This window comes from Sciurus vulgaris, assembly GCF_902686455.1.
Source record: "Sciurus vulgaris genome assembly, chromosome: 2".
In the NCBI taxonomy this organism is placed as follows: Eukaryota; Metazoa; Chordata; class Mammalia; order Rodentia; family Sciuridae; genus Sciurus; species Sciurus vulgaris.
The window spans coordinates 194,338,541-194,347,474 of NC_136462.1; positions in this window are offsets into that span (position 1 = coordinate 194,338,541).

Sequence of the window (8,934 nt, forward strand, 5' to 3'; positions counted from 1 at the left end):
CGGCCTGCGACTCTGGCCCCGAGTTGAACCCAAGGCTGGCAGCAGAGACCGTGCTTTGGCGCGGCAGCCCCTGCCTCCCAGAGGCCTCCCTCGGAGGAGCCGAGGTCTGAGAGGCCAGAAGCGAGGCAGGAAGCGAGCCTGCTGGGCCCTCCTCTGGCAGGCTCATTATCGGGGATAATTTTAGACTCAGTCCCACCCAAGCTCGGCCTTGGAGGCGCGTCCCGTCTCCGCAGGTGCTGGGCACCGTGTGGGGGACGCCCTTCGGAACTCGGTAGGAACAGCATTAGCCACATTTTTCTGGAGCCCACTCTGTCACCGTGAAGCGATTTTCCTTCTCGGGCTGGAGCGGGCTGAGGCTGAGTCACCTAATCTGCCCTCCCGAGCTGCAGCCTGGCTTCTCGGGTTAGCTGTTCTTCCTTCCTCAGACGGTTTCTTTCCTCTCCTGGGGCCAGGGCAAGGAATATTTTGTCCTTTTGAACTGAACCACCCACTGCTTCTCTCTTGTTGGAGCACTCTCCCTTTTTAAGGGATGCTTCCAGGGGGGGTGGGTGGGGAGCTTCCGCCCACTAAATTATCCACGAAAACTCCCCAAAATAGAGGCTCTCAGCTGGAGTGCGAATTTGCCAGCATGTGAGGAAAAAGCACAGGAGAAACCCAATCAAAGCAAACAGAGGGTGTCCAGGCGGCCGGGAGGACGGGCCCCGGAGGCTGCAGGCACATCTGGGTTGAGGGAGGCCTTGATCAATAGGTTCCCTCCTGCAGCCTCAGAAACGAGAAGCACATGCTTCCCCCAAACCCTGATTCCACACCAGCGACATTTCAAAGGCAGCGTAGGTGAAGGCACCTGACCTCAGGACACACACAGCCCAGGTGACATCTCCATGCCTGCCGCTCGCCTTGACTGCCAACCCCTTCCGACTGAGATGAAGTTGAAGATCGGTCTGGCCTACCATGTGTCTCAAACGCAGGAAGTGGGACCCACGCAGGGGTATGGAAGTCAGAATTTCAAGGTTTATTGACCTATCTAGGATGGAAATAAACATGCACGGAGCACTTGCTGTGTGACAAGCATTAACTCATTGAATGCCCCAAACAATCTTGTGACGATCATCTTACAGAGGAGGAAACTGCAACACAGAGAGGTTATGCAGCTCTCCAAAGGTTGCACAGCCAATAAGTGGCAGAGGTGGTTTTGAACCCCAGCTACCTGGCTCTAGAACCCATGTTCTTGCCCATGCCTCTCAAGTGTTCTCTCGATTCTCCTAGAAACGCCCCATCACAACCAGCCCAGGTGCTAGTGAACAGATGAACAGATAAAGAAAATGTGGTACATACACACCAGGGAGTCTTACTTGGCCATAAGGAGGAAGGAAATCGTGGCATTTGCTAGTAAATGGACAGAAGTGGCGACCATCACGCTAAGTGAAATAAGCCAGAGTCAGAAAGTTGAGGGTTGAATGCCAAAGCTAGAATGGATACGGGGGAAAGATGGGGATCCCAGGGAAACAGAAGGGGCTCGGTGGGGAGGGAAAGGGGATGAGGGGGAGGGAGGAGGGGCAGGAAAAGGGAGAAACTGTGGAATGAAACTGACCAAATTATGCCATGCGCACAGGCGAGCACACCAGGGTGAATTCTACTTTCACGAACATCTACAAAGCACCACTTAAAAAGTAATAAAGAGCAGGAAGACCGGCAGGGAGGAGGGGAAGAAGGGGGAAGGAGGGCAGCAAATGACACTCCACGCACGTATGACTATGTCAGAATGAACCCCACTATTAGGTGTAACTACAATGCACTCATAAAAACATTTTTTTTAAAAGAAGAAACTCCCCATTAAAGATTTACTCATCCACCCGGCTCACTCTGAGGGCCTGGCTCTGGCCAAGTGCTGGGGTGGCCTGGGGGACACTCCTGGCCTTCCGTGTGGTCCTTGGGTGCCGAGGCGGCAGCCTGAGTAAGAGCGGGCGCCATGTCCACAGGGGCCTGGGGCAGGGAAGCTTGCAGAGGGTGGCAGGGCAGCTGTGGGCCGGCACCAAGGGCCTCTGTCCTCCAGCTGCCTCCGCAGGACCCGGGAGCGGCCATGCTTGCCTTCCACCTCCCCTTCCACTGCCACGGCCCTCAAACCTCCCAGCTCCCAGCCTCTCCCTGCCTAAGAGTCTCCCACCACCCGGCTCTCTCCGCTGGGGCTTCTCCTCTCCCTCCTGCACACCTCCACAGTGACCTTGCTGTCCCCTCTGCTGACCCGGCCCTCCCCTGAGATCTGCTCTCTCCTGTGTGACCAATACCATCTTTCCTATGCTCAGAGTCGCCAGGGGACATTGGACCCTGTCTTGCTCCCCAAGCCAGCCCTTGCACTGGTTCACAAGTACCTTCCGGGTGAAGTCCAAAATCTCCCATGTGCTTAACAGAGGCCTGGGAAACCTCCTGGCCCCCAGCCCACCTGGTCTCTTACGCTTGTTTGTCTTGGGTGGGGGGATACCAGGGGTTGGGCCCAGGGCCTCAACCACTGCGCCACATCCCTGGCCCTTTTTTATGTTTTATTTAGAAACAGTCTTGCTGAGTCGCTTTAGGGCCTCGCTAAGTTGCTGAGGCTGGCTTTGAATTTGCAATCCTCCTGCCTCAGCCTCCTGAGATGCCAGGATTACAGGCGTGGCCACCGTGCTCAGCCCCTTGCACTCTTGAACTTCACATTTCCACCCTCCTCACTTAGCCAGAGTCCCCTACTTCTTCATGTCCTCGCCTCACTTCTGGGCCTCTCACCAGGCTGTCCTCTCTCCTGTCACCCCAATCTTCGCTTACTTGGGGTGACTCTACTGGGTTCCCAGTCTTGCCTTACGTACCGTTTCTTCCAGAGACGTCTCAGCTTCCTCATTTGTAAACTGGAGGTCTACGGCTTCCTCTGAGGGAGACAGGTGGATCTGCTGCCACTCGGCTGACATGGCACAGCCCAGTGCCTGGCACTCAGGAAGTGCCCATTAATGGCAGCTGCAATTACGGCCCTCTTGCCACTGCATACAGCCATCATGCAAGCACCCAGGTCAACCACCTATATCACCTTGGAGGTTCCCATCCCTCCCAGAATACAATGTGGCCTCCGCACAGTGACTTCAGTGGCCGCCTGCAGAGGCCCGGCCACCTGCCTTGGTGTTTCTCCCCTGCGCAGTGTCGGGGTGTGGCCCATGATGGAGTGTGACTTCTGAGGTTGGTCATAAAAGACATGTGGCTTCTGTCTCGTTCTCCTGATCCCTCACTCTGGGGGAAGCCAGCTGCCAGGCGGAGAGGACAGCAGCCGGCCCCCTGGAGAGTCCCACGTGTTGAGGCACGGAGGCCACCTGCCGACAGCCGATCTGGAAAGGTCCATGGAGCCTCCAGTGGCTCATGACTTGCCTCCAGAAAGAACCTGGACCCCAGGGAAGCTGCTCCCAACCCACAGGCCCCGGGAGGAACACACTGGCTCCTTGAAGCCGCTCAGTGTGGAAGAAGCAACAGAAAAGCAGCGGGGCCTCCGGGCCTGGTCCTACCTGCTTGCCTGACCTCATCTCCTCCCCCCACCCGCTCCCAGCGCCAGCCGCTCCTTGGCCTGGAATTCTTGTCCCCAGACCTCTGGGGCTGGCTTCTTCTGCCTTCTGGGCCTCAGTTCAAACGTCACCCTAAAAAGCCTTTCCCACGTCCCTCCTCTGTGAATCAGGCTCCTCTGCCGACGGTGCAGCCCCATCCTGAAATCTGAATCACGATGCCCAGCCAGGTTTCCGGCCTGGTGGCCTCGCAGATTCAGGACCCATTCGTCTGTGCACTGTCTGTCTCCCTGGCCTCCGGCTGAAGCCTCCCGGCACAGGCCAGGACTTTGTTTACTCACTCCCGTGTCCCCAGTGCCTAGAATGGGAAGCGGCCGACAGCTGGACCTCGAAAATGTTTGTTGAGTGAATAACAGAATAAGAGATGGTCTCATCTGTTTTGTTTACTTGGTTATGACTCATCTCCCCTCTAGACTAGGAAAATAGGGACATGTCTGTCTTTCTTGGGGCTTGGCACCATGTCTGGAACTGGTGGGTCCTCAGTAAGTAGCCCTATCTCATGTCTCCCAAGGGACAGCTCCGGACGGCGCTGGCCGGCTCTCCCCAGGCCCTCCACATGGACCGACTCCGGTGGGCCTCACGACAACTTTCTGATGTGAAGTCCACTATTCTCCCCATTTTGCAGGTGAAGAAACTGAGACATGGAGGCCCAGTGCCACCAAAGAGTAAGCAGGGGACCGAGTGAGAATTTGGGCAGCGGCCACTGGCTGCAGAGCCACACCCCAGGTTGGGGCGGTGGGTTGAATGAATGAGTGACAGGCAGACAGGGTGTCCTGGCCACCTGCCGTGCTGCCGAGGAGGACCCCCGCCCGTCACATGGCCCAGGAGGCGGGTGAGCGGCTCAGCTGTGGCTGGCAAGGGCGCAGGCGGGCGGCGGCTGGCAGCTGTGTCCCCTCCCCGCTTCCCAGGCAGGGAAAGGTCCACCTCATGCGGAAAGAACGCCCAGTTCCGTGGCCGTGGCAGCGAGCGGGCGTCTGGGGCCTGGTCCATCTCAGAGCACATTGTCTTGCTTTTAATAGCCTCCCTCCGAGCTGCGCTCCGAGCTGCTCACGACTGTTCCCAAAATAATCCTCGGCGTGGCTTTTTCCAGCCCAGAAGTGCTGAATCTTGGTACCTCCCCATGGCCGCTGGCTGCCAGCGGGAACCTCGGTAATCCCAGGGTCCCCCAGGCCGGAATGTGACCCAACAGGGAGGTTTCCGAGGCATTTGGAGACAGCCCTGCCGTTGCCTGCCAGCTCATGGGCCTGCTGACAGCGAGTTTCCCCTCCGCCCGGGCCTGCTCCTCCTGGATGTGAGCGCAGGCCAGCGGCCCTCGGAATGCCCGGGGCCCTCGAGATGGGGACGACGTTCCTAGAAGCTGGAGAGCTGACGTGGAGCGAGAGGGGATTGGCTGGTGGCTCTGGAGGCTGCGGTGGCTTGGCCGGCCTTCTGCGGGCAGGAGGGACGGGGGAGGGGAGTCGCGTTTGCATTTTCTTTCTTTTTTTTGGAGAGGGAAGCTCGAGCGGCAAGCTTTCCTTTTGTTAATGGCAGGGACGGGCGCCTAGGACTGGGATTCGTCTTCTCGAGTTCTGAAGCGCAACTGCACGACCTCGTTTGTTTGTTTATGCATTGGACACACGCGTCAATTCTCTGGGTCCCGGGGTGCAGCACAGACGCAGCCCTTATGGACTGTTGGTCCCAGCGGAGGAGAGAGGGAAGCACACACGCAGGACCAAGGACTCTGCCGTGCCGGAAACTGACCTGGGGGCAAGATGGGGGCAAGGCAGAGAAGACGGGGAGGAGCCTGTTTCAGCCAGGAGTTGGGGAAGGCTTCACAAAGAGGCCAGCCTGGCAGAACCGAGTGAAGCCAGCCAGCTGGCCGCTGAGGGCTGGGACAGCAGCATATGCAAAGGCCCTGAGGACGTTTCTGTGAGGCGGCGAGCCTGCTGTCCCTGGTCGTATTCATTCCTTCACGCGTTTGACAAGGTTTCTGTGCACCTGTGATGTGCCCTGGACTGGGCGGTGGGAGGTCCAGACAGACAATGGGCGTCTTCAGGGACTCTCCGTGAAGCCAGGGCATAGCGGTCAAGAGACTGTACAAGGCAGAGTCTGTGGGGGACGGGGGAGCCACAAAACCACGGGAGCGGCACAACCTCGTGGGGGGTGGGGCAGGACCTCCGGAGCAGCTTCACAGTAACAGTCACCGAAGCGCCCGCCGGCCTTGTTCTGAGTTTGACTCACTTACCTTGTCTAGTCCTCAAAACCTCTGAGAGAAGCCTGAGTATTCTCCCTGTTCACAGATGACAAGGGAGGCTGCGTGACTTGGCCTGGACCACAAGGCGGAGGACCCTGGAATCGGACCCTTAAAAGGTGGAGCATGCTCTCTACTTCCTGCTAAAATGCGACTCGATGGTAGGCGCTCAAGCAGCCGTCTGGGGCCATGGAACAGGAACTGTCCTCAGGAAGACGGAGCAGCCACGTAGGCGCTTGGGTCTCCGATGATCATGGAGCCTTCGTAGCCACCCTGAATCTCCCACCCAAACTCTTGTAAGAGAGAATAGCTAATGTTTTAAGCCACCGCTCTTTGGGATCGTTAGTACAACGATTAAGCCTGCTGCTTAACCAGTATGGATTTTAAGAGTGATGGGGATCCATGACATGGAGACACGGGGACCCAGTCAGACACGTGCTTTGGAATCTGGCCAGAGGTGGAGTTTAGAGTCAGGCTCCAGGACCAGCCGACCTAGCTTCCAACACCAGCTTCTCCTCTCCCTAGCTATGTGGCCTACTTAGCCTCTCTGTGCCTCAGTTTCCCCATCTGCAAATTGGAAATCCTACCACCCAGTTAAAGAACCACTGGAGAATTAAGTCAGCACATGTCAGGGTGCTTAAAATAGCACCTGCCACACCTTACCAGCCCAAGGCCCCGGGCCCGAGGCCGTGTGAGGACACCCCCACTGAGCCAACTGGTCTCCATGCAGATAGCAGAGCAAGGCCCAACCACCAATCCCGGGAGGTACTGGCAGGCCCCTGGGACCACAGTAAGCTCTGCACCATGGAGAACACCTGGACACGGTCAAGGCCCAGAATAAAGCCACTGGGCCCAGGGAGCTGCATATAGAGCCGGGTGAGGGCTGGGACCCGGCCACCTTGCAGAAGCCACTTCAGCACCATCCAGCCCAGGAAGCCGTGCCCAGGAGCCCGGTGGGGAGACAGGGCAGGCGCCCTGCTGGGAGACACGGGCTGCCCTCTCCACCGTGGGCTCCCTGGGAGATAAGAAGCCCACGTTTCCTGAGGATGTGCTCGGGACCCTCCCACCGGCTCCTCTGGGCTTGTCCAAATATTTCTTTGTGGAGCCATCCCTGTTTTTCCATTAATAAAAGTATTTTTGGGCTCCCAGCAACAATGAGTGAGTGTTACAAAAGAGGCTGGGCCTTCCAAGGTAAACAGAGCCCGGACTCCGCGCCGAGCCAGGCAGCAGAGGTGCTGCGTCTCTCTGCCTTCTGAGCAGTGAGCGGCCAGGAGAGCAGGCTCCGGGGCCGTCCTCCTCCCAGACCAGAGGGCAGTGCTGTTGCTCTCTAGGGTGCCCTGGGCTTGGGCTGGCCGGGCAGCCACATCCCTCCCTTCCTCCAGCTGATCAGTCAGTCAATCGACACACATTGTTGAGGTCCTGCTCTGGGCCCACTACTCCCAGACAGAAAAGATTCAGCCTTTGCCCTGAGTGGGCACAGGTCTTGCAGCGACAGGCATGGAATCAGGTAGACCTACAGGTGTTCTGATGGACGTCCCCCTGGGGACCAGCAAGGGCAGAGTGCAGAGAGGCCCCGGTGCAGCAGTGAGCATAGTAGTTCTGGGTTCAAATCCAGCTCTACCACGTACTGGCCACAGGACTGGGCGCAGGTGACTGGACCTTTCAGAGAGTCAGTCTCCTCATCTGCAGTGGATATACCAAGGAAGACGCTTGGAAGAGAACCAAAGTATTAGTTGGTAAGTCACTGCTGTTCAGGAAAGCAATATTTGTTCCATGAATGAATAATTATGCAGATGAATGAAAGTGGATGGAAGGTGGATGAAGTCATGCGTGGGTGGCCATAATAGGAATCTCTAATAATTCGTTCCAAAATTCAAAATTCAATATCATAAAGCAACAACGAACACTCCCATAGGGTCAGTGAGTCAGAAATTCCAGAGCTGCTGAGGGTTCTTTGTGGTTTGGTCAAGATGGCAGCCAGGGCCACATGCATCCGAAGGCAGGACTGGAAGCCACTTCCAAGGTGGCTCCCTCACGCCACTGGCGCCTCAGTGCTCGTTGCTGGCAGGAGGCCTTGGTGCCTCCCTCTCCCCATGCCCCACCTCTGGTTCTCTCCTCAGGCTGCTTGAGTGTGCTCACAACATGGCTGCCGGCTGGCTTCAAAGTTCGACTGAAGAGGAAGGGCAGGCAGAGGCTGTGACCCGCAGTGAAGTCACTCGCCACCACCTCCACCACATCCTGCTCCTTGGAGGCGAGTCACCAGGTCCAGCTCACATTGGAGGGCAAAGAACTTCAGTTCCACCTTTGCCTTTTGAAGTGGCAAAGTCCTTACAGATGCCCTTAAAGTCATGACAGCAGCCACGTTGATCCCCTGCACAGACCAGAAGGATCTTAAGTACCAGACCAGCTCCCCAGGTCAAAAGAGCACACACCACACAGCCCATTCATAAGAAAAGCTGGACCAGTCCACACCACGCAGAGGGTGCAAGCAGCCGCCTACCTGGTGGGCAAGACCCTGGAAAGGGCAAGTGGGAGCTCTGTGTTTGGACCGGGGCGGGGTGAAAACGGATTGGACTGAACCCACGAACACCCATTCACTGCATGTGAATTACAATTTAGTAAAGGTTATTTTTAAAAAAATACCAACGTTATTAACCTTTCCCACAATTAATTTCTTCTTTCTTTTCTCCCCTCCCTCCCTCTCCTCTTCTCTCTCTCTCTCTGCTGGGGATCACACCCAGGGCCGTCTGCATGCTAGGAAAGTGCTCTACCACTGAGCACCCAGCACCTTTCCTACAATTTCTTTGGTTAAGCCAAACTTACCAAATCTGGTCCACCGCCTGCTTTTGTAAATAAAGTTTTATTGGAACACGGTCACACACATCTGCTTACAGGTTGTCTCTGGCTGTTTTCATGCCGCAGTGGCAGAGTGGTCGCAACAGAGACCATATGGCTTGCAAAACTGAGAATATTTACTAGCCGGCCCTTTAAAAGTGCGCTTGCCAACCCCAGTTCTACAGGAAAACCAGGCGCTTGATGCAACTTCAGATGCATCTGTTTTCAGGGCCAAATGGATGCCAACTTCTTAATCTTTTTGCCTGAAGTCAGCCCCCCGGCCCCCAGCCCACG